The sequence below is a fragment of the Hyperolius riggenbachi genome, chromosome 9, assembly GCF_040937935.1.
Source record: "Hyperolius riggenbachi isolate aHypRig1 chromosome 9, aHypRig1.pri, whole genome shotgun sequence".
Lineage (NCBI taxonomy): Eukaryota > Metazoa > Chordata > Amphibia > Anura > Hyperoliidae > Hyperolius > Hyperolius riggenbachi.
Window position 1 is genome coordinate 208,003,350 of NC_090654.1, and position 26,947 is coordinate 208,030,296.

Genomic DNA, 26,947 nt, shown 5'->3' on the forward strand with positions numbered 1-26,947 from the left:
AGCATGGGATAAAAGCATAGGCTACTAAGGAGAAGAAAAAGGGGTGGAAAATGCAAAGCATCAACATCGTACAGAATGCAGGGTACCCAAAACCAACATGATCCCAAAGCAGTGGCCATGAGTTAGGCAGTTTTCCATCCATGACCCTTCGCTCCGTTAGCACGCGGTCAATGTGATGCATCTGTCTGTCCGGAAAAATCGTCACAGACCAAAACTTGTTGTCTGTTTGGTGGAATGGACTGAATGGATGCGTTCGAAAGAAGCAATGTAAACGGATCTTATTGGTTAACATAGGATCTGTTCACCTCTTTTAGGGTCCGTTCCATTGCAGTCCACTAAACGGACCATTTTTTTGGCCAATGTGAACCAGGCCTAAGCATTAGGTCTTCCTCATCTGACAGCAGAGGTAGATAACCTTTAAACACAAGTTTAAAAGCCAGTTGAGTGCCTTCTCCTTTTCTGATAAGTACATAACCTGCCTCTCTTAAGCCTTGCTAATTTTCTTCAAGAGTCTGCTCACAACTACCAAAAAGCAAGCGTAATTGCCCACTTTCAATATTCCAAGGGGTTTATGGGGAGCAATACAATGCATGGCTAATTCTGTATGCAGTGGCGCAGCAATAGGGGATGCAGAGGTTGCCCCTGGACTAGAGGGGCCCACCTTCTTCCATCTTATTAGCTTTTCATTAATGCTGTGTTGGTAATCACATCGCTTTATGTACATTGCATAGTGGTTATCCTTAAAGAGAACCAGAGAGGAGAAAAGTGAAGCTATTATACATACCTGGGGCTTCCTCCAGCCCCATACGCACGGAACGCTCCCTCCGCTGCCTGGATCCGCCGGTACCGGGTCCCGTCATTACCGCCAGTCGGCCGGCAGACGCGGCCAATTCTCCGCATCACAGGGGCTCCCTCAATACACGTACGCTTGCGGCTGCCTACTGCGCAGCTGCATGCGTACGGGTATGGAGGGAGCCCCTGTGATGCGGAGGATTGGCCGCGTCCACCGGAAGTGGCGGCCCAGTACCGGTGGATCCAGGAAGCGGAGGACAGCAGCGTGTGAGCGATCCAGGCTTATGGGGCTGGAAGAAACCCCAGGTATGTATAAAATCTTTTCCTTTTTTCACCCTCCATTCCTCTCTGGTTCCCTTTAACCACTTTACCCCCACGCGTACGGATTTCTCCGCCCCTTTTTTCCCTCCTAAAAAACCAGGGACGGAGAAATCCGTACCTTCCGCGCTACCGCCGCTGTCCGCGCTCCCGCCGCTCGTGCACGCCGCCGCCCGCTCGCCCGGAGATCAATGAACAGGAAAATCCATTCCCGTTCGTTGATCTAAGCCCCCGCAATGATCTGCTGCTTCTTTCAGAAACAGCGAGATCATTGTGATCTTCTCAGCCTCCTACTGCTTCCTGTAAGCGTCCTTCTGGACGCTTACAGGTCGCATGTAAACAAACACTCTGTGGCCATCTTGTGGCCAAATAGTGTGACAATCCAGCCCCGCGATCCCGTCGAGATCTGCTCCCGTTAGCGTACGCAGGAAGTACGGGCGCAGACGGACAACGAGACCGGTTGCTGGATCGTCAGAGGGAAGAAAGTAAAGGGCAACAGAGCGTGCCAATCCCGTCTAATCTGCTCCCGTTAGCATACGCAGGAAGTACGGTGAACAGACTGACAATAAAGATTGGTCGCGCAGCTGCCGACAATATGTAATGGGACAAACATCCACCAATCCCGTATTACTAGGCCACTGTTGCCATGCAGGTCTCATGCACTAGAGACTGCTGGAGGCAAATTCACTGTGTGCGTAGTAAACGGTTAAGATTGGTTGGAGGTGCCCATACATGTACAATTTTGATTGTATATACAATCGGTACACTAAAAATATCGATTTTGCGCTGGAAATCGGGTAATAACTGCCACCACTCTCTCAAGTTCAGGGAGGAAAGAGACTCCCGCTATCATAATATGGTAGCCAGCCCAATCACGTTCAACACGCTCAAGTCACCGTTCGGGGAATAATCACTTCCGACGGCTTAAAGACTGTGAGCAATGTGACGTTAAAGAAAGGTTACTGGGTCCCTATATGATGCAATCTCGAATTGTATTTATAATCGAGAAACGAAGTTATCGATTTCGCACAGGAAATCTGGTACTAGCTAATCCTAGAAGGAAGAAACGGTTATTTACAACCTAGCTAGCAAATCAACAATTTATAAGCAAATCATAAAACAATGCGGTAGTATGACTGACTCTTCAGAGGGCAGATTCGTTATAGCAGCAATCAGATGACCAGAAAAGGCACACAACTGAACGATAAAATCGTTAGTTTAATTCTAAACTACATACACACAGCTTATTTTAGAACAGATTGATTGGACAGAGAGAAGAGAGGAAGAGAAACAGAATGTCTGAATATACACAGTTCAAATACCGTTATTGGTAGTCCATGCGGCAATCGCAAGTCTTTGGCGAAAGTCCCAAAATGGCGGTTGCCATGCGGCCAACAGGCCTTTGTTAGAAAGTTCAAAGATGGAGGTTTTGGCCCGTGTCCCTGCGGGCTGCCAGGATGTTACTAGGCATCAGATTGAAGGTAAAGGACACAGAGCTTTCTGGGCTCTGTCTGGTTATAGCCCCCACTCCAGCAAGGAGGGGTTAGGGGGCGTGGATCACACACCTCTTTGGAACAGGAGGTCTCTGCCCCTCTCATAGAGGCAAGAATTTACCTGAACCATGATAAGTGTGCTCATCTGCAAACCATACAAGTTATGTTAAATCTAGTAACATTTTTAGGTTTGTCAGAATTTATCAAGAACGTTGATACCAAACTTGGGGGATCAGACCCCTGGGGTATTAGAGGGTTATTTTAAAACAATCTTACGCTAGATCTGGCAGTCCGATTGGTCCGTAAACCTGTCAGAACCAGCGCCCTGTGGAATCCCATAACCTGTGCAGATGTAATGGGCAGGGAGATCTGCTATGCCAGGAATTATGAAGGAAATATGGAGAACATATGAATATTGGGATTCCTGAGGTCATTGAGAAAGCCAGCTGTAGTCTCTAAGTGGCTTCTGCAGGATGTTAGCAGGACCTCCTGTGGCTGCTCTTTTCATGTACGGAGCTGAGGAGCCACCAAGTCGGGGTTAGGCAGTGGAGGTGTGAGATTTCCCTCTTTCTGCCTGGTTGGGGGTCCCTGAATGCCCAGGACCCTTTGTCACACGGAGGTGCGAAAAAACTAGGTAATAAGAGCATTTGCTACATTTGACCAGGGAGAGGAACTGTTAACCCCAGGCTTCCCTGGTCTTTTTATAAACCAAGCCTTTCCCTATCTGCTGTCATTTTTTTAATAGTGGCAACAGGGTAAATTTATAAGGCTCTAACTACTTTTTTAGGATGAATAAACGTTGATTCGTCACAAATAGTAAACTACACCCTAAAAGCATTTTACATATACAAACATTACATTTACACAATAAATTAACTCATTACCTCCCACACTCCCCAATTTTTATTTATTTTTTGTAATTAAAAAAAAAAATACAATAAAAAAAAACATAAATAGTTACCTTAGGGACTGAACTTTTTAAATATTTATGTCAAGAGGGTATAACACTGTTACTTTATAAACTGCGGGCTTGTAATTAGGGATGGATGCAAAACTGAAAAAAAGCATCTTTATTTCCAAATAAAATATTGTCGCCAAACATTGTGATAGGGACATAATTTAAATGGTTTTATAACCGGGACAAATAGGTTAATACATTTCATGGGTTTTAATTACAGTAGCATGTTTTATTTAAAAACTATAATGGCCGAAAACTGAAAAATAATAATTTTTTCCCACATTTTTTCCTATTTCCCCATTAAAACACATTTAGAATAAAATAATTCTTGGCATAATGTCCCACCTAAAGAAAGCCTAATTGGTGGCGAAAAAAACAAGATATAGTTCATTTCATTGGGATAAGTAATAATAAAGTTATAGACGAATGAATGGAAGGAGCGCTGAAAGGTGAAAATTTCTCTGGTGGTCAGGGGGTAAAACCCGTCAGTGGTAAAGTGGTTAAAGGACCTCTGTTGCGAAAATCTTAAAATTTAACCACTTCCCAACTGAGGGGTTTTACCCCCTGACCACCAGAGCAATTTTCACCTTTCAGCGCTCCTTCCATTCATTCGTCTATAATTTTATCATTACTTATCGCAATGAAATGAACTATATCTTGTTTTTTTCGCCACCAATTAGGCTTTCTTTAGGTGGGACATTATGCCAAGAATAATTTTATTCTAAATGTGTTTTAATGGGAAAATAGGAAAAAATGTGGGAAAAAATTTATTATTTTTCAGTTTTCGGCCTTTATAGTTTTTAAATAATGCATGCTACTGTAATTAAAACCCATTAAATGTATATACCTATTTATCCCGGTTATAAAACCGTTTAAATTATGTCCCTATCACAATGTTTGCCGCCAATATTTTAGTTGGAAATAAAGGTGCATTTTTTTCAGTTTTGCGTCCATCCCTAATTACAAGCCCATAGTTTATAAAGTAACAGTGTTATACCCTCTTGACATAAACATTTAAAAAGTTCAGTCCCTAAGGTAACTATTTATGTATTTTTTTTAAATTGTAAATTTTTTATTTTTTGGGGGGGAGTGTGGGAGGTAAGGAGTTAATTTTTTGTGTAAAACAAGTTTATTTGTGTGTAAAAAGGGTAGGGTGTAGTTTTACTATTTGGCCACAAGATGGCAACATTACCAATTTGTTTCATGCGACCTGCAAGCGTCCTTCCGGACGCTTGCAGGAAGTAGAAAGAGGCTGGGACTTTGTTATTTTTTCACAATGATCGCGCTGCTCAGCCGAGCGGCAGCAGATCATTGCGGGGCTTAGATCAACGAACGGGAATGGATTTTCCCGTTCGTTGATCTCTGGGCGAGCGGGCGGCGGCGTGTTTACTAGCGGCGGGCGGCGTGTTTACGAGCGGGAGAAATCCGTACTTTGCGCACTCCCGCCGCTGTCCGCGCGACAGCGGCGGGAGTGCGCAAAGTACGGATTTCTCCGTCCCTGGGGGTGAAAGGATGGAAAAAGGGGCGGAGAAATCCGTACGCGCGGGGGTAAAGTGGTTAAAATATATTTAAACATAAACAATTAAAAAGTACATTTCTTCCAGAGTAAAATGAGCCATACCTATGTTGCTGTCACTTACAGTAGGTAGTAGAAATCTGACAGATCCAATTAGTTTTGGACTAGCCCAACTCCTAATGGGGGGTTCACAGGGATTTCTATATTTTCAAAAGGCACTTAGTAAATGGCAGTTGCTTCTAACTGCCAAAAAAGTGTACGGTGAGCAGGGAGGATTTTCAGCATCTTTGTATAAAACGTTGTCAGGGAGCGTCTTTAAAGAATAAAGGTCATGCTGAGAATCCCCTATGAGTATGGACTAGGCCAAAACCTGTCGGTAATGTCAAATTTCTACTACTTACTGTAAATGCCAGCAGCAACATAGGAGAGAAGTAATTTATGACTCATTTTACTCTGGAAGAAACATACTTCTTATTTGTATGTGTTTTAAATTTTAAGATTTTTACGACAGTTCCTCTTCAACAAATTGTTTTCTTACTCTTATTACACCTCTCTGAGACTGCAGCTGTCCTTGATAGGTTTCTAGGTTCCATATAAATAGAGTGCTTGGGGCCCCATGTAAAACTCGCACCGGGGCCGCAAGCCACACTGCCTGTTTGCTAAATGACCACTGCTAGGCAGGGCCGGATTACCGACCAGGCAACAAAAGCAGTCGCTTGGGGCCCCATTCAGAGTCAAAGGGGCCCCATCAGCACATAAACCAGCCCTCGCCATCCTGTCAGCGGTGGCTGGATGGTATAATGGTTAAAGGGACTCTGAGCAGTGCAGTAACTATGGAAAGATGCATATCATTTTAAAGCTCTCTTTCTCCTCTTTCCAATGATATATAAACCGTCGCCCTATGCCTTTTAGTTTTCGCTATTTTCGCGATCGAAATCACAGCAACTGCAATTTCGATCGCGAAAATAGCGAAAACTAAAAGGTGTAGGGTGGCAGTTTATCTATCAAGAGGAGAAAGAGAGCTTCAAAATGTTATGCATCGTTCAATAGTTACATTGTATTACACAGGATGACTTTTCTCCAAAGTCGGCAGCTCGATTCAGCACAATGCAATGAAATATAAGGAACCCAGGGGGATATAATTACAAACATCATGCTGGAAGGTGTGAGGATGTAATTAATTAGTTGTGGGTATGCTTAAAGGCATACCCACAGGCACTGCTCGGAGTCCCTTTAAGGGCTCTGCCTCTGACACAGGAGAGCAGGGTTCGAATCTCGGCTCTGCCTGTTCAGTAAGCCAGCACCTATTCAGTAGGAGACCTTAGGCAAGTCTCTCTAACACTGCTACTGCCTATAGGGCGCGTTCTAGTGGCTGAAGCTCTGGCGCTTTGAGACCGCCAGGAGAAAAGCACGATATAAATGTTATTTGTCTTGTCTTGTCAAATGATGCCGTGCGCTGCTGATTGTCTTCAGAGCCAGGCTCTCCTCCTAGGTCCCCCTCCTGCTACTGTGCGCTCTGCCGCTGCCCACTCCTCCCTTCCTTCCCACAGAGAACCACAGCTGCAGCAAGAATGATAGCAGCAGATGGCAAACGCTCACCCTCACCTATCCATGATCCAAGCGATAGAGATCCCGTCATCTGAAACCCATCTGTCTCTTCTACAGTGCAGCCGCTCGCTCTGAACTTCCTGATTCTCAGATCAGACAGGAAGTAGGAAGTAGTAATAGTAGTAGTAACAGAGCAGCAGCACTCTAGAGGAGACAGATGGGCTCCGGATGATGGGACCTCTATTGATTGGATCGCAATAGGTGAATGTGAGTCATCTGGTGCTGTCATTCTCCCTCGCTTCGGCTGCCTTCTCTGCTGGACTATCGTATTCACTGGGATGGAGGCTGCATGGTGGCTGTCTAGTTTGGGAGGAAATCGGTTGTTCGGTGGTGGGGGTGGTTATGTAATTCCCTCTGGGGAACGGCTTCCGGTTTGGCGGTGTCCAGAGCTTTCTGCTATTGCCAGGCTGGAGATGCAGGGGGAAAGTGCTGCTGCTGTGATATCTGGCGCCTTCTTCGCAGGGGTGCCCCAGCCCCTGAGTGCAAATGTCCCAGCCATTCATCTCTCACTCTGCATTTTGCCGCTGCTATTCCCTGCATTGTGCACCCACAGAGGAAAGCGGGCTGTTGCCCATAGCAACCAGTAGCTCGGCTGCCCCGGTGTGTGCGGCATGTTGCTGTGCAGCTGCATCTTCTGATTCTATTACGACATGATGGGGGGCCAAAATCAGTTACTTTGCTTAGGGCCCCATTTAGCCTTAATCCGGCTCTGCTGCTAGGTGAGGCATGCTGCCTGGGGCCTGTGTGGAAGCTGTCAGCAAATGAGCCATTGTTTTATATACACTATTAAGCTGGGTCTGCATAAATGAAAAAATCAGACAGACACACATACTATATGACTAGCAAAAAAAATGTGTTGTACAAAATGGGGAAGTTCCTGTGACCGGTGCTGTTCTGTGACTTATCTCTGCATGATTTCCCGCCACCGATGATTCCTCTTTTCCAAGCCACAACTTGCATGTCTGATTTGTTGCACGATAGGCTTCCCTGTGTCTTCTCAGTATTTCTAATTCTGTGATGTACATTGTAACAAAAAAAGGAAAAAGAAGAAAAAAGGTATGAATAAGATTTAGTTGGAAAGAGCTTTGCTATATACTATACTTTGTAGCATCGCCATCGATAAAAAATATGTCACAATACTCGGATTGTACTTTCCAACTGGGACTAGCATGCTACTTTATTGGCAATTTGGGCTAACGGCAGTGGCCACTATCAGACGCCTTTGGTGACCAAAATTCTCCTTCTTTGCCACAAATTGTGGATTTTATAATGGGTGCGATTTGCATTTCTACGACCCACGGCACCCAGGATTATTTTTAAATCACTACCGCTAATCAGGCGCCTCCAGGTGCTGAAATTTACCTTGATTGTCGCACATTGCGGCTTTACGGTAGAGTGGGGAGGAAAGCTTTAGGGGGGTTAGGGTTGGGCACCACAGGGGGGGGTTAGGGTAAGGCACCACCAGGGAAGGTATTAAGGTTAGGCACCACTGGAGGGGGGGTTAGGGTTAGGAAGCACCAGGGGGTTCTTTGGGTTAGGAACCACTAGGGGGGTCAAATGCTGGGAACACTTGTTAGATTTACCTGCCAGAACGATTTTTTCCAACATGTCCGATCTTAATTTTGATCAATTTTCCAATCGATTTCCATAGAAGTGAATAGAAATCGATAGGAAAATTGATCGAAATTAAGATCGGACATGTTGGAAAAAATCGATCTGGCAGGTAAGTTCAAAAGAAAATTGTATCGTGTGTACCTAGCATTAGGTTTAGGCATCAGTAGAGGGAGGGTTCTGTGTTAGAGTAGGGTTAGGTTTAGCCATAGTAAAATATCGGTAAATATTACCAATATTTTATTATCTGAATTCAGTAGTAGAATATAACAAATTTTAGCGAGATTCTACTAGCGGCAAACCCATGCGCCCTTTTGTACATGTATGCCATTTTACCTTCATTTTGCCATCAGTTTTTTTTTTTTTACCAATCTTCTTTCTACTGGGCATTAGACTCCCTGCTCTTGTACAATAGTGACCATAATCACCAGCAATCATCACTGTACTTTCCACTGGGGTTGTTCTTGTACTCCAAGCACTACATCCACCAGGAATTAGCATTCTGCTTGCCACTAACTGTTAGGCCTTGTTCACACTTCTCGGTGCATATGGCCATGCGATGGGAACGCAACGCCCAGGATGTGTGCCATCTGCACTGCCTTACATTGTGCTGCTGTTTCTATTCACTACAGTGAATGGGGTCACTGCAAGAAAAATGTGTGCAGCAGTGCGACAATGCATTGCGAGTTCGACCCGCCCCCTATACTACATCATTAAGCTAAACTTTGACCCTCTACATCACAGGCAGCAGACACATTGTCGCCAATCAGGGCTGCACTCCCTCCTGGAGCCCCCCCCCCTCCCCCCCTTATATAAGGCAGCTGCGTCTGCCATTATCTCACTCGGTTCGACTGCAGTAATTAAAGAAGGGAGAATGGTTGCTGCACAGATTAGGGAAAGCTTAGTTAGGCTCTTGTTAGACTTGTTAGCTTGCTCCTTGCTGATACTTATTGCTAAAAAAGCACCCCACAACAGCTTTTTTGAGAGCTAAAGTTGTTCTTGTGATCTGTTTTTTTTTGTGTGTGTGTGTGACCCACTGACACTTGCATATACTGGGCTTGATTCACAAAGCGGTGCTAACCTACTTAGTACGTCTAAAGTCTTTAGGCGTGCTAACCAGGGTGCTAAGTAGGTTAGCACCGGTTTTCTCAATCAGTTCACGCGCTAAGTACCGCGCGCAAGGTTTTACGCGCGCAAAGTCTTATGCGCGTGCTAAGTCCCATAGGCTTTAATGGGCACTTCGCACGGAGCGCCCTGCGCTCTGTGCAGTGCGCGCATAAGGTTTTATGCGCATAAAGTTTTGCACGTGTAAAGTTTTATGCACAAAAAGCTCGTTTAGACGTGCTAAGGGTGTTTTCACAGGCGTGCTAACAGTTAGCACCGCTTTGTGAATCAAGCCCACAGGGTTGTCAGCCGCAGCTGGCTCTTGCTAATTCCTACTGTGCCACTGCCAGGCCCAGCACATTCAGTGCTACTGCCTACCTTTTCACTGCACGTGTGTGACAGCTGCACATTTGTAATACCAGTCACTGCATATCTGTTCATGGTACCTGTGTGTGTAACAGCTGCACATTGTATTGATACCAGTCACTGCATACCTGTTCAGTGCACCTGCGTGACAGCACGCAGTGTTATATTATATACCAGTCACTACATACCTGTTCATGGTACCTGTGTGTGTGACAGCTGCACATTGTACTGATACCAGTCACTGCATACCTGTTCAGTGCACCTGCGTGACAGCACGCAGTGTTATATTATATACCAGTCACTACATACCTGTTCACGGTACCTGTGTGTGTGACAGCTGCACATTTGTAATACCAGTCACTGCATACCTGTTCACGGTACCTGGATGTGTGTGACAGCTGCACATTGTATTGATACTATTCACTGCATACCTATTCAGTGCACCTGCGTGACAGCACGCAGTGTTATATTATATACTAGTCACTGCATACCTGTTCACGGTACCTGTGTGTGTGACAGCTCCACATTTGTAATACCAGTCACTGCATAACTGTTCACTGCACCTGTGTGTGTGTGACAACTGTACATTGTATTGATACCAGTCACTGCATACCTGTTCACTGCACCTGCGTGACAGCACGCAGTTTTATATACCAGTCACTGCATACCTGTTCACTGCACCTGTGTGACTGCACATTGTTATACCAGCAGTCACTGAATACCTTTCACTGCATCTGTCACTGCACATTGTATTATACCTGGGAGTCAGTGCCTACCTTTCACTTGAATGGATGGCAGACTTGCCCTCCATAACAGATTCTCAATAAAGGCAAGTGGTGTCATCTCTGGCACACAGTGTTGGGTCAAGGGTCCATCTGACCACAGATGCCTGGTCTGCAAAGCACAGTCAGGGCAGGTACATTACTTATACAGCACATTGGGTCCTTCCTTGGATGTGAGGTTGTAGCCGTTTCTCAGGCTCCAGACCGGAATCAAATCCTGATTCCCCGGCCATTACCCGTGGTCACCATGGTGCAGAAAGTACCAAAGAGAGTTGACCACACAGTTGAATTAATGGCAGACTTGCCCTCCATAACAGATTCCTGTTAAAGGATTTCAAGTGTACTCATCATTATACAGGGCCTCGAAAGAGCCCTGTATTGTTATTTTTCGTCACTACCTCCCCGAGTCGGGACTTGCGTGCCATGCCTGCTGCCTTCCTTGGATGTGTGGTGGTAGCTGTTTCTCAGGCTCCCACTCCGGACCGGAATCGAACCCTGATTCCCCGGCCGTACCCTTTCTTTAACAATGGTAGAGAAAGAACCATCAACAGTCTGAGCAGTGATGAACCCCTAGACTACTAGGTGCGCAGGCTTGACCTGTGACCAAAGCTGTCACAATTTGCCATCCAACTTCTGTCTTGCCCTGCCTCAAGCGTCCTGTCAGAAAGGACCTTTAGCGCTGCTATAGGTATTGTCAGTGAGAAGAGAAGTCGCCTAGGTCAAAAAAAGTGTTCAGTACCTCATCTTTATTAAAATGAATGAGGCATGGATCCCGGAGGGCTACTGCCTGCTCGAAGACTAAGTCAGTCACCACACACACAGCATCTCTGCTTGCACGCTGTGTGACTGCCTGCCCCAAGACTAAGTCAGTCCCCACACAGCACCTCTCCCTGCAGACCACTTGACTGCCTTCTCCGCCACCACCAAGCTAGCAGCGGCCGCTAACAAAACCAATAACAATTTTTTTCTGGTGTGTGTACATGCCTGTCTAATTTTTCTGGCTGCACTGCAGCTGCAACAACAAAACAAAAGGCATGTACATGTGTCAATTCCCCTTGGTGATCGTTACCTTGCCGCGGTGAAGGGGCTTGCGTATCACAATGAAACAATGACCGCCGGCTATATGAGTGTGTCGGGGGGGGGGGGGCACACCCAAGATAAGGTCGTTGCTGCATTGTGGACAGACCAAATTCGATCAGCTGGACAGTCACTGTTGTTCTATCATTGAGCTACCTCAGCCCGGTGACCATTTGGGCTTGAAAACCGCTATCGCCTGCACTCTCGCCATGGCGTGCACAAGTCCAGCACGGCCGTCACTACACAAACAGCTGTTTGCGGTGCATTACACAGTGAGTTTGGTCTGTCAGTGTGAAGCAGTACACTAATTATACTACCTGATTGATGTATACACATGCAAGATGTTTTAAAGCACTTTAGGCCTCCAATTTAGCATGCAATGTGATTTCTGCCCTTAAAACGCTGCTGTGCATCAAATCCTGATTTTACCCCGGGACTTTTGGCGTGTATCCCACTCTGCCATGCCCCCCTCCAGGTGTTAGACCCCTTGAAACATCTTTTCCATCACTTTTGTTGCCAGCATAAATGTTTGTAGTTTTCAAAGTTCGCCTCCCCATTGAAGTCTATTGCGGTTCGCGAAGTTTGTGCGAACCCGAACTTTTGCGGAAGTTCGCGTTCGAGGTTCGGAAACCTAAAATCGGAGGTTCGAGCCATCTCTATTCACTAGTAGAGTCTACAAATCTTCCTGTACACTGGGCACCATATTTACCAGGAATCAGGATTCTGCTTTCCCACTGTTAGAGATTACCATGCTCTTGTACACTGGCCACCAGAGCCCCCAGAAATCAGCACTTCACTTTCTACTAGTAAAGTGTATAAATGTTCCTATACACTGGCCACCAGAGCCACCAGAAATCGGCATTCTGCTTAGAGATAGTTAGAGATTACAATATTCTAGTACACTAAATACGATATTCTCCAGGAATCAGCATTCTGTTGTCAACTGACTGTTAGATATTTTCATGTTCCTGTACATTAGCCACCAAATACACCAGAAATCAACATTCAGCTTTCTACTGACTGTTAGAGATTACCATGTTCTTGTACGCTGGCCACCATATCCACCAGGAATTAACATTTCAATTTCCACTAGTAGAGTGTACATATTATCCTGTACACTGGATGTGGACTATGTATTAATATATACTATTGAATGCTGGCCACCATAGCTACTAGGAATCATTCCATTTGTCACTGGCTAGTAAAGACTGCCAGATTCTTGTACGCTGGTCACAATTGCCACTAGAAATCAGCATTCTGCTTACCACTGGGCATTCAAATCTATAAATGTTCTTGTACACTGGGCACCACAGCCATCAGTAACCAGTATTCTGCTTTCTCCTGTTAAAGATAACCATATTCTTGTACGCTGGCCAGCATAGACATGAGAAATAATTATTTTGCTTTACAGTGGCCACTAGGAACTGCAGTTTCCACTAACTAATAATATAGGTGTTAACTTCCTACTGGGTTACTGGAATTGGCATTTTGCTTTCCATCAGTCTCTGCCATCTGGCACTTCTGTACTAGTCACCTCATGCAGCTCTTCTATCCTTCTTTTGAAATGATATTAATAGATGTTATACGTTGGATACCCCTTCTGTAGAAACCCACAAAAATGGCTAAGGCTCTGTTCCCACTAGAGCAGAGAATGGACTTTTTTGTCCATTCTCTGCTAATTGCTAATGGCTCCTATGTTATACATAGGAGAAGTTCACAATTTTCACACTGCAAGGATCAATGGGATGCGTTGCAGTAAGCGGAGTGCACTTCTGTGCAGTCCGCATTAATCCTGGGTCAGGCAGATGAGTTCCCCCATATAGCCTATGGGGCGAGGCTCCATTCATGTCAGTGTGGACCATCAGAGTGGATATTATACAGTTCGCCCACCCCCCGCTGGCCACATGCGGAAGTAAGTGGAAACCGAACCTAAGCCCAATCTACACAATACGATTCTTTGTGCGATTCGATTACGATTTTATTTACGATCCGATTAAATCCGACATGTCCGATCGGGATTCGATTCAATTCGATTTGCCATTGCAAAACAATGGCAATTCGAATTGAATCGAATCCCGATCGGACATGTCTGATTTAATCGGATCAAAAATAGAATCGTAATTGAATCGCACAAAGAATCATATCGTTTAGATGGGGCTTAGAGAAAATAATACCTGGGTTCTCTCTGAAATATACTGCTTATCTTAAAGAGAATCTGTATTGTTAAAATCGCACAAAAGTAAACATACCAGTGCGCTAGGGGACATCTCCTATTACCCTCTGTCACAATTTCACCGCTCCCCGCCGCATTAAAAGTAGTCAAAAACTGTTTTAAAAAGTTTGTTTATAAACAAACAAAATGGCCACCAAAACAGGAAGTAGGTTGATGTACAGCATGTCCACACATAGAAAATACATCCATACACAAGCAGGCTGTATACAGCCTTACTTCTGAATCTCAAGAGATCACTTGTGTGTGTTTACCTTCTGTCCCCAGCTTCTCTCATGCACTGAACATTACAGGCTTCCTGCAGAAAGCTCTGCCTATGTCGTTAATTCCTTAGTATGTGACAGACCAGCTCCTTTCACAGCCTCCAGAGGAGGATTTTTATCCAGCTCTCTTCTATCACTGATAAGATAGCAGAGAAGCTGCTGGCTTATGTAAATAAAACACACACTGGAGTGTGCATAGAGGAACAGTTCAACACTGAAGAACTTGGCAGCCTTCCAGACACAGGCCACAAGTCTGACAGGGGAAAGATACATTGATTTATTACAGAGATGGTTATAGTAGAAAGAGCTGCAGCAAGCCAGATCACATTAGAATAGGTTTAGGAACTTGTAGGATGGTAGAAAAAACGTTGTAATTTTTGTTACAGAGTCACTTTAAAGATAACTATTATCTTTGGGGCTGTCAATTTGAAAATCTGTTTAAGGTAGCAATACAGATAGACCAGGAGAAAGGTAAGGGGAGACAGAGAGCGCTCCGATGGTGCATTACCACAAATATATGTATTTAGCACGCAACAATATATGCACTTACAATATATAAATTAATACTGCGCCTTGTATAGCCCGTCAGTCGGTCGCCTCAGTACATTCCAGCCTGGCCAGGGCTGGAGGTGTGGATGGAATCACACAGGAGCGTCCTTCTGCGGGGAACGGTGCGCAGTGACTGCTGTCTGACGTCACTACCGGTTTCGGCGTAAGTCCACGCCTTCCTCAGGTGACGTTACGCTCAGACAGACCTCTATACATAGTTTCCCTCCCGTGGCAACAGTTACCACGGGGCGGGACTAAAATTGAATAAACTTTATTGTAACCAGTAAAAAGCTGACAACCTCCGCCGTAATGCGGGTTATTGCCAGTTTCCGTATAAGTACGGTTTTTGCCATTTAAAAGGTAGACAGCCTCCGCAATTATGCGGAATACTGCCCAATGTCGTGCAAATACGACTAAAAAGGCTACCCACCTTTGCAGTCCTTGCCATATAAAAGAAAAAAGACTGGCAACCTCCGCAATTATGCTGGATGCTGCCAGATGCCGCACAGATGCGGCTAAAAAATTTTTTTTTTTTTTTTTTTTTAAAAATTAAAAATAAAAATTACTAACATCATCTGGAATCAATAACGTTTAAAGCCATTATTCCTGTGGATCTTATTGGCCCAATCTCTAACCTCTATGTTCATTCAACAGGTTTATTAATTATTACATGGCTATATATACGCCTCAAGGTTCAGCATCACCAAACCTAGTAATGAGACCTTACTGCAGTCAAACATTTATGTGCAGGAAAAAATTAAGGGCTAAAAATAGTGTGGCCACACATGAATGAACTGAAGAAATACACCAGACTTAGTCTAGACTGATTCTCACACCAGTAGTTAGTTCTGACCATAAATCTACAAGGGTCATTATACGTATAGAAAAACATGTTCGGAACCTTTTTGTCCAACTAGTTGTGCCCTTGCCACTTGGCACTGGGAATAGTATTTTTTGGTTATGACTAATAATCATTTAGAAAAATTTTTTTTGAACTATATGATAAGTAATTCAACTATATGAACATTCTGAGATTTCTAAAAAAGTGTGCCTAGACACTCATATATGTATATACCATTGGGGGGTCAATACATGCCTGATATTTGTTGTGCAATGATCTATTGATTTTGTGCCCCTAGACAACGGCCTTAAATGGATAGTGGATCAGTTCTTACTGCAGCCAATACTATAATAATGGACGTGTCTTAGAGGATCATTGGCTCAATGGCCTTAGGGATGACAGATATCAAATATAAAATAAGTATGCCTTAAGTTATGAAGCTCAGGACCTCCAGGTCTTCATTTAGACCTCTGGGAGTTAATGTGTTAAGGCGGTAGATCCAGTAAACTTCCCTTTCACACAATCTTTTATATCTTAGACCTGTGGGGAGAGAATCTACTATATGTTCTAAACCAGTAATGGTTAAGGTTTCAGGATCACTTTGATGGCATTGTTGAAAGTGACGTGGTACACTATGTTTGTCAGATTTGGCCAAGATGTTACATTTGTGCTCCCCTAGCCTGGTTCTTAGTTCACGGGTAGTCCTACCTACATATCGTTTGTTGCAACCGCATTGTAACATGTATATGATAAATTTTGTTGCACAGTTGGTAAATTGCTTCAAAGGTATCGAAGGCCCGTCTTGGATTGGGATGCTTTTGAGTCTGTGTTGCATGAATTGGCAACAACCACATCTATTTGATCCACATCTAAAGTTTCCTGTTATGTTACTTCTCAACCAGGTGGTGGGTTCTTGTCTGTCTACTTTGCTTGGTGCGATTATATTTTTCAAAGATTTTCCTTTCTTGTGGATGATATTAGGCTTCTCTGGTAACAGATCTTTTATTATCGGATCCTGTAAAAGAATGGGCCAATTCCTTTTGATGATACTTTGGATCTCTCTTGACTTTTGGGTGTATTTTGTCACAAAAGTGGGGCCTCTCTTGTGATTTGTGGCTCTATCTTTATTTTTGTTTGTATTTGTATTTCCTATACAGTCCTTGTTATCATTAGCATCAGATGCTTCATCTTTTTTATTTTGGTATTCCAGTATTGCTTTTTCAATATGATCGTCTCTATAACCTTTTTCTTTAAATTTTTTTCTCAGGATATTTGATTGTTTTTGATAGTCAGAATCTTGGGAGCAATTCCTTCTCAATCTGCAGAGTTGACTCCTCGGGATGTTATTTATCCATCCCGGATGGTGGCAGCTATCTGCATGAAGATACGAATTGCCCGCCGTGGGCTTAAAATGTGTCCTAGTTTGTATCCTCTGCTCCCTATCCACAAAGAGTTCAAGATCTAAAAATACTAATTCTGTTTTGTGAATCACGTGAGTGAACTCCAGCCCAAAATTATTGTTGTTACAATAAGTCACAAAGTCCCGGAATCTCTCTTCTGTCCCTTCCCAAATCAATAAGACATCATCAATGTACCTGGTGTATAGTACAAGATTAGATTTAAAAGGATGGTCTGACCAGATGAAGTGTTCTTCCCAAAAAGCCATATATATGTTGGCAAAGCTGGGGGCAAACCCTGCCCCCATCGAAGTTCCGCACTTCTGCAGATAGTAGTCCCCCATAAAAGTGAAATAATTGTGTTCCAGCGCGAATTGTAAGAGGTCCAGTATAAATTGGGCCTGATTCCTATTTAAGGATCCATCTTTGCTCAGAAAATGTTTTATGGCCTCTAAACCTTTGCTGTGGGGTATACTGGTATATAGTGAACACACATCCAAGGAGGCCCAATGGTAGTCTGTTTTCCATGTATAATTGTTTATTATCTCCAAGGCGTGTGTAGAGTCTCTGGTATATGGAGGGTATACTAGCACCAATATCCGACTACGTTGATTACTTTTTACAACCCATAGTACAACAAACAGAATCATATACCAGAGACTCTACACACGCCTTGGAGATAATAAACAATTATACATGGAAAACAGACTACCATTGGGCCTCCTTGGATGTGTGTTCACTATATACCAGTATACCCCACAGCAAAGGTTTAGAGGCCATAAAACATTTTCTGAGCAAAGATGGATCCTTAAATAGGAATCAGGCCCAATTTATACTGGACCTCTTACAATTCGCGCTGGAACACAATTATTTCACTTTTATGGGGGACTACTATCTGCAGAAGTGCGGAACTTCGATGGGGGCAGGGTTTGCCCCCAGCTTTGCCAACATATATATGGCTTTTTGGGAAGAACACTTCATCTGGTCAGACCATCCTTTTAAATCTAATCTTGTACTATACACCAGGTACATTGATGATGTCTTATTGATTTGGGAAGGGACAGAAGAGAGATTCCGGGACTTTGTGACTTATTGTAACAACAATAATTTTGGGCTGGAGTTCACTCACGTGATTCACAAAACAGAATTAGTATTTTTAGATCTTGAACTCTTTGTGGATAGGGAGCAGAGGATACAAACTAGGACACATTTTAAGCCCACGGCGGGCAATTCGTATCTTCATGCAGATAGCTGCCACCATCCGGGATGGATAAATAACATCCCGAGGAGTCAACTCTGCAGATTGAGAAGGAATTGCTCCCAAGATTCTGACTATCAAAAACAATCAAATATCCTGAGAAAAAAATTTAAAGAAAAAGGTTATAGAGACGATCATATTGAAAAAGCAATACTGGAATACCAAAATAAAAAAGATGAAGCATCTGATGCTAATGATAACAAGGACTGTATAGGAAATACAAATACAAACAAAAATAAAGATAGAGCCACAAATCACAAGAGAGGCCCCACTTTTGTGACAAAATACACCCAAAAGTCAAGAGAGATCCAAAGTATCATCAAAAGGAATTGGCCCATTCTTTTACAGGATCCGATAATAAAAGATCTGTTACCAGAGAAGCCTAATATCATCCACAAGAAAGGAAAATCTTTGAAAAATATAATCGCACCAAGCAAAGTAGACAGACAAGAACCCACCACCTGGTTGAGAAGTAACATAACAGGAAACTTTAGATGTGGATCAAATAGATGTGGTTGTTGCCAATTCATGCAACACAGACTCAAAAGCATCCCAATCCAAGACGGGCCTTCGATACCTTTGAAGCAATTTACCAACTGTGCAACAAAATTTATCATATACATGTTACAATGCGGTTGCAACAAACGATATGTAGGTAGGACTACCCGTGAACTAAGAACCAGGCTAGGGGAGCACAAATGTAACATCTTGGCCAAATCTGACAAACATAGTGTACCACGTCACTTTCAACAATGCCATCAAAGTGATCCTGAAACCTTAACCATTACTGGTTTAGAACATATAGTAGATTCTCTCCCCACAGGTCTAAGATATAAAAGATTGTGTGAAAGGGAAGTTTACTGGATCTACCGCCTTAACACATTAACTCCCAGAGGTCTAAATGAAGACCTGGAGGTCCTGAGCTTCATAACTTAAGGCATACTTATTTTATATTTGATATCTGTCATCCCTAAGGCCATTGAGCCAATGATCCTCTAAGACACGTCCATTATTATAGTATTGGCTGCAGTAAGAACTGATCCACTATCCATTTAAGGCCGTTGTCTAGGGGCACAAAATCAATAGATCATTGCACAACAAATATCAGGCATGTATTGACCCCCCAATGGTATATACATATATGAGTGTCTAGGCACACTTTTTTAGAAATCTCAGAATGTTCATATAGTTGAATTACTTATCATATAGTTCAAAAAAAAATTTTCTAAATGATTATTAGTCATAACCAAAAAATACTATTCCCAGTGCCAAGTGGCAAGGGCACAACTAGTTGGACAAAAAGGTTCCGAACATGTTTTTCTATACGTATAATGACCCTTGTAGATTTATGGTCAGAACTAACTACTGGTGTGAGAATCAGTCTAGACTAAGTCTGGTGTATTTCTTCAGTTCATTCATGTGTGGCCACACTATTTTTAGCCCTTAATTTTTTCCTGCACATAAATGTTTGACTGCAGTAAGGTCTCATTACTAGGTTTGGTGATGCTGAACCTTGAGGCGTATATATAGCCATGTAATAATTAATAAACCTGTTGAATGAACATAGAGGTTAGAGATTGGGCCAATAAGATCCACAGGAATAATGGCTTTAAACGTTATTGATTCCAGATGATGTTAGTAATTTTTATTTTTAATTTTTAAAAAAACAAAAAAACAAAAAAAAAAAAAAAAAAAAAAAAAATTTTTTAGCCGCATCTGTGCGGCATCTGGCAGCATCCAGCATAATTGCGGAGGTTGCCAGTCTTTTTTCTTTTATATGGCAAGGACTGCAAAGGTGGGTAGCCTTTTTAGTCGTATTTGCACGACATTGGGCAGTATTCCGCATAATTGCGGAGGCTGTCTACCTTTTAAATGGCAAAAACCGTACTTATACGGAAACTGGCAATAACCCGCATTACGGCGGAGGTTGTCAGCTTTTTACTGGTTACAATAAAGTTTATTCAATTTTAGTCCCGCCCCGTGGTAACTGTTGCCACGGGAGGGAAACTATGTATAGAGGTCTGTCTGAGCGTAACGTCACCTGAGGAAGGCGTGGACTTACGCCGAAACCGGTAGTGACGTCAGACAGCAGTCACTGCGCACCGTTCCCCGCAGAAGGACGCTCCTGTGTGATTCCATCCACACCTCCAGCCCTGGCCAGGCTGGAATGTACTGAGGCGACCGACTGACGGGCTATACAAGGCGCAGTATTAATTTATATATTGTAAGTGCATATATTGTTGCGTGCTAAATACATATATTTGTGGTAATGCACCATCGGAGCGCTCTCTGTCTCCCCTTACCCTTCTGTTTTTACCAGTGACTGGCCCCATCCAGCACAAGAGAGCTGCACCGACGGTACATTTAAAGGGCCAACACTATACTGTTGAGCGCAAGTGTAAAAAAACTTTTGCTTGTGAGACCAGGAGAAAGATCTGACTGAATCTGATCAAAGAGGGATTGGCTTCCTGCTCATACACGGCATACCGACCGCTTTCTAATACCAGAAATTGGCTTTCATTGTTTATAACTTCTAAAGTACAAGAGGTAGGTATAAACTAAAAACATTGTTCCTATTAATTTCCCAATTAATGGACACTTATTCAAAGACTTCTGAACCTCAAGGCATGAAGAGTGAGAACCTTGTGTACAGAGTACATCTGGAAGCCCCATGTGCACAGTAACCTATCACAGAACTATCATTGCTTTGCCCAGGCATCCATCCTTGCCCGCACTTTAGAAGTGTTGCTCATTTGGCCACGTTTTGCTACATGGCAGATTCTCATTTCAATGAAATATACTTTATAACTTTTCAGCATATTTGGAGGGGTATGCCTAAAAGCATCATCATAACTAGTTTGTTCCATCATGAAGAAAATAGTTGCTTCCTCTAAAACCATCCCAGCCTCAAGACTTGTTCCAAAAATATAGTATGTAGCTGTTCCAGTGCTTGTAGTTGGTGGGCTGGGTATATCTAAACTAAAACAGATGGAACCCTTCTTTGAAATGTCCTCAGAAGGTGGACACTACATACTCCCCAAACTGAAACCAGTAAAGCAACATGTGCGTCCTTCCAGCCATAAACCACACAGGAAGGGCCCACATGGGCCATCCATGCTGGCTCACAGCTTTCAAAGGAAGAGTCTCTTTGAAGAGGGTTATAATAAAATCAACATTTAAAAAAAAAATTGTAAACAAAGCCAGTACCAATAAAGTATTTTTATCTTTTATGATTAAAATAACAAACACAACTGCTATAAAATTTACTATATATTTGTTGATCATTAAAACCATTTTGCAATGACGCAGTTCGCTCCGTAAGCATTCTGGAACTGGAATATTAACAAAAGATGATCATGTTTTTTAGTAGATCGTTTTTTGTTTTTTTTTATGAGGCTCAGTTCACACTAGAGCTCAGTTTTTCCCATTTCCCACACCAGATAAAAATGGCTAAATTGAAAAGTATGAAATTATGATGAATTTAATTGGTTCAATTCCCATTAAGGGCAGAACCCGGATCCATTTGAACAGTTCCACTAGACCCAACCTCTGAAAAAATGTAGTTATGAGATATTATAGACTGCCAATGGAATTGTAGAGCTCTGTTCACAGTAGGGAAAACTGAAAACTTTGATGCACTTCCTGTTTCCTGTAGGTGATCAGTGCCGTTTTGGAAGATTGTCATCTGATGTAGACAGGAGAGGGTACATGCCATTATGTCCAGCTTATGTTACTTTAGTATAGAGGGCCTGATTGTCACAGTGCAGGAACATCATGTACTGTATGATAAGGCCAATCCAGAGCACAACAATTTACAGAAAAATTGCAGAATTTGAGTAATGATCACCTGTACATGTGGGAGTTTGACCCATTGCCCAGAAGGGCAAGGAAGGTTATGTCTAGTGCACTTTGTCCCTCACCTGTCATCAACTACTGTGGTGCATACAGGGCTATGTGTAGCATCAATGGGACATAGGGCCTGCATAAAATATCTCTCCACCCGTTTAGATATAGTAATGCTTATGGACAGCACCAACACACTCTAACCCCCTGCCCCCAACAAACACACACACCAATGCTACATTTGCTAAACATACCCTCTCCCCACTCCACTTCTGCCTTTGCTAAACACCCACACAACCCAAACAACTTCCAACCCCAACCCACTCCAAACTTCCACATTCACCACCACCATACCCCACCCCCATTGCTGTATATGCCCAACCCACCTTTAGAGATGGTTCGCCAGAGAATTTGTTCGCGCAAATTTAGCTGGTTCGAAACGTTAGCCCTTAGCGAGTTCGACCCGGCCCCTATACTACATTATTGGGCTAAACTTTGACCCTCTACATCACAGTCAGCAGACACATGGCAGCCAATCAGGCTGCACTCCCTCCTGGAGCCCCCTCCCCCTTATGAAAGGCAGCAGCGTCGGCAATGTTCTCACTCTGTGTGCTGCTGTATTAGTGAGAGAAGGGAGAGACATTGGAGAGATAGGGAAAGCGGTAGTTAGGAGGTCTGTTAGGTTGCTCCTTGCTGATATTTGTTGATGAAAAGCACCCCAAAACTGCTCTTTTGAGAGCTAATGTTCTTCTGATGTGTGTGTGTGTGTGTGTGTGTGTGTGTGTGTGTGTGTGTGTGTGTGTGTGTGTGTGTGTGTGTGTGTGTGTGTGTGTGTGTGTGTGTGTGTGTGTGTGTGTGTGTGTGTGTGTGTGTGCCACTGACACTGCATACACAGCCCTGTCTGTCGCAGCTAATTGCTGTATTGTGCCAGGTCCAGCACATTCAGTGCATACCTTTCATTGCCTCTGTGTGACTGCGCTTTGTATTATACCACCAGCAGTCAGGTCAAAAAAGTGTTCAGTACCTCACTTTTATCAAAACGAATGAGGCATGGATCCCGGAGGGCTACTGCCTGTCCAAAGACTAAGTCAGTCCCCACACACAGCACTTCTGCCTGCATGCCGTGTGACTGCCTGCCCCAAGACTAAGTCAGTCCCCGCACAGCATCTCTGCCTGCTGGCCGCTGCTGCCTACCCCAAGACTAAGTCAGTCCCCACACAGCATCTCTGCCTGCAGGCCACTTGACTGCCTTCTCCACCACTACCAACAGGGTCCAGACCAGGGCTCCAGATGGGTTCCTGAATTTTTAAGGCCGCTGCTAGCAGTGGCTGCTAACAAAAACAATAATAATTTTTTTCTGGTGCGTGTACATGCCTGCCTAATTTTTCTGGCTGCACTGCGGCTGCGACAATAAAACAAAAGGCATATACATGTGTCAATTCCCCTTCGTGATCGTTACCTTGTTACGGTGAAGGAGCTTGCGTATCACAATAAAGCAATAACCGGCTATATGAGTGTGTTGGGGGGCACACCTGACCCAAGATAATAAGGTCGTTATTCTTCATTGCTTCATTGTGGACAGTTGTTCTGTCATTGAGCTGCCTCAGCCCGACCATATGGGCTTGAAAACCGCCATCGCCTGCACTCTTGCCATCATGCGCACTGGTCCAGCACGGCCATCACTACATAAACAGCTGTTTGCGGTTAGTTACACAGTGAGTTTGGTCTATCAGTGTGAAGCAATACACTACTTACACTAACTGCTGATCCATGTATACACACGCAAGATGTTTTCAAGCACTTTAGACCTCCAATTTAGCAGAGCAATGTGATGTCTGCCTTTTAGGGATTATAACCCTGCTGTGCGGCAAATCCGTAATTTTCCCCGGGGATTTTTGGCATGTATCCCACTTCAACATGCCCCCCTCCAGGTGTTAGACCCCTTGAAACATCTTTTCCATCACTTTTGTGGCCAGAAACAGTGTTTGTAGTTTTTCAAGTTCGCCTGCCCATTGAAGTCTATTGCGGTTCGAAAAGTTTCGCGAACTTGTTCGGAAGTTCGAGTTCGTGGTTCGTGAACTGAAAATCGGAGAGTCGAGCCATCTCTACCCACCTTCTCCCTCTACACCCAAGATGTACAAAGAGTATGAAAATTTTGAATGTAACAATTTCATAAAAATATATGTATACAGTGTAAAACTACAAACATGAAAAATGTACAGTAACTTGCATAAAAAAAATAACATAACAAACATTATATAATAATGTATAAAAAAAAAATCAAAATAAGAACAAACACAAGTTCACATAACCATTCAATCTTGCCATGGCACCTGGTCCTCCAGACTCATGAAATAGTAGGTAAAATGGTCATGGTTTTGTAGGACCTGAACTCTCCCTCTTGTTGCATAAATAATGTGTGGTGAGTAGTCTTGATCAAGGTGGTAGCTAATGAACCCTTCCTCCTCATGAACAAAGTTAAGGAGGATGCAAGAGACCTTGACAAAGCAAATGGCGTTGTCAGGTTTTAATTGTAACGGTGTATGGAACAGCCTCCATTTTTTCGACATGATACCAAAGGTACTGTACATTCAACCATTTGTCAAGACAAGACAAATAGCATTTATATTGCGCTTTTCTCCTGGTAGACTCAAAGCACTTGAGCTGCAGCCACTAGGGCACGTTCAGTAGGCAGTAGCAGTGTTAGGGAGTCTAGCCCAAGAACTCCTTACTGAATAGGTGCAGGATTATTGAACAGGAAAAGCCGAGATTCAAACTCAGGTCACCTGTGTCAGAGAGGCCTGTTTGTTCATAGGATTGCATCACATGGTGCGACAACGCAAAGGTCTTGTCACCAATAAGTAATAGCGATACACAGTGGCAGTTGTCCCAGGCCACAGCTTGTCTTCTGGAAGGTGCACTGTACCCTAGTTTTCTGTATCCTGGGTGACGTAGGAGCCCACAACTATGTATATGAAATTGTAGTCAGCATTGGCTACAGCTAGAAGAGCAATGCTAAAATATTTTTTATAGTTGGAGTAGAAGCTTCCATTTCCAATTGGTTTCTGAATTCTAGTATGCTTCCTATCTCCCGCCTCAATGCAATTAGGGAAGTTGCACCTCATTCAGAATTGTTCAGCGATGTTCTCCTAGCGTATCTGGGGCTGGAATGTAGAGTGGTTGTAGCCTCATCCCCAGGATTTTCAAGGTGTGGTCGGGTGACAATCTCAGAAACCAGGCTTTTTCCAATTTTGAATGTGAGGTGTGGAGTGGTATAGAGGTGACCAGTAGCAAGAAACCTGAAAGTAAAACACAATGGCCCGTATGCAAGTAAGGTTTTCTTCTGAGTTTTCTTCTAGGTGATGTTTTCACACTTAATAAAAAAAAACTTTTATACCACCATCAAGCAAGAAAATACTCTGAATCATATTGACAAAACTTTTTTCACCTACTTTTTGGTACATTTTAAGTTGCAGAGTGCTAAAAAGTTATTTCAAACAAAACATGAAAAATTAAATGAATTGAAGGCATAAAGGAAAGAGCAGTGGATTGGGAGTGGTTCCAGCAAGAGGTACCCCATATTGCTATAGACAGAAACTATCCTTCTTATGGTCAACTCTAGAGCCACAGATTTAAGTAAATAGCTTGTGAGTTGTCTACATAGCATGCTAAAATAATTTATGTAGAATTGTCTACATAGCAGATTTTTGGATATCTAATCTTTTTTGTACACCCACAGATCTGAGGACAATTTCCAGAAGGAAGATGAGGAGGAGTAGGACGAGGAGGACGACCACATGCCTGAGGCATCAGAGCAACAAAACTTACAGTAGGACACACAGGCAGACTTGTGTGACTACTCCAAGTACTCTAGTAGATGAACCACATGCAGCTGGAGAGACTTGTACTTCCTCACCAATTATGGTTGACTCAGAGGAAGTACTTGAGGCCACACAAACCTGAAGGCAGATACTCAGCAGAAGAGCAATACTTGAAAGACCACCCAGCAGAAGAGAATCCGATAATGAAATGGCTGGTGCTGTGACATGTTGGGAATGATGCGCAGCCACGAACAGATGGTTACAACTCGTCAACAGGAGGGTGGGCATGCTGCTATTTTGAACAGCTACAAAGAACAGCAAGTACTTTAATGTGGCCCTTTTTGGTACAGGTACCCCAGGTCAATTATTGAAGTCTCAGCTCAACATCCATGAGGCAGACAAATCTTGTAATCAATTGCTCCAACTCCCTCAATGCAACATCTACAAACGTATGGTTTCCACCTCAACACAGAGTGACCAACATAGCAAGGCAGTCTTAACCACTTCAGGATCACAGGTTTTCTTCCCTTAAAACCAAAACAACTTTTACATTTCAGCGCTCCTCCCATTCATTCACTGATAACTTTATTGCTACTCATCACATGTGAATGATCTATAGGTTGTTTTTTTCGCCACAAATTAGGCTTTTCAAGGGTGATATTTTATTTTAGTAATAATGTTATTCTCTATGCATTTTAAAAAGAAAAAAGAGAAAAAAATGAAAAGATACACTATTTCTATATTTCCAACCATAAAAAAAAGCAAGGGAGGCTAGGATTAGATCAGGGTTGATCAGGGTTAATCAGGGTTGATCAGGGGTATATAGTCCTGGTATATTTATTTATAAGTCCTGGTATATTTATAAAATCCTCTAGGTGGCAGTCAGAATACAAGAAAAGAAGATCCAGTTACCTTGTAATCCTCTCAGGAGTGATTACAAGGTAACTGTATCTTCTTAAGTGCTGGCAACATTGTTTGTAAACCTCACAAATGAATGAGCACTGCTATTGGCTTATAGCAGTGCTCATTCATGGTTACAGGCATCTGATTGGTGATGGGAGTAATTACTCCCATTCATCAATCCCACCCAGAGATAAATGAAGTTGGTGCACGCGCATGT

General features: G+C 43.2%; 1 long non-coding RNA gene across 1 annotated transcript in view; it reads right to left on the reverse strand.

Moving 5' to 3' along the window:
* Window positions 1-7,549: 7,549 nt before the first annotated feature.
* The window catches only part of LOC137532913 (uncharacterized), a 235,819-nt gene continuing 216,421 nt past the window's right edge, over window positions 7,550-26,947 (reverse strand). Inside the window, exon 3 of the long non-coding RNA XR_011024067.1 lies at window positions 7,550-7,697. This is a non-coding gene — a long non-coding RNA (uncharacterized lncRNA). The remainder of the gene's footprint in view (window positions 7,698-26,947) is intronic.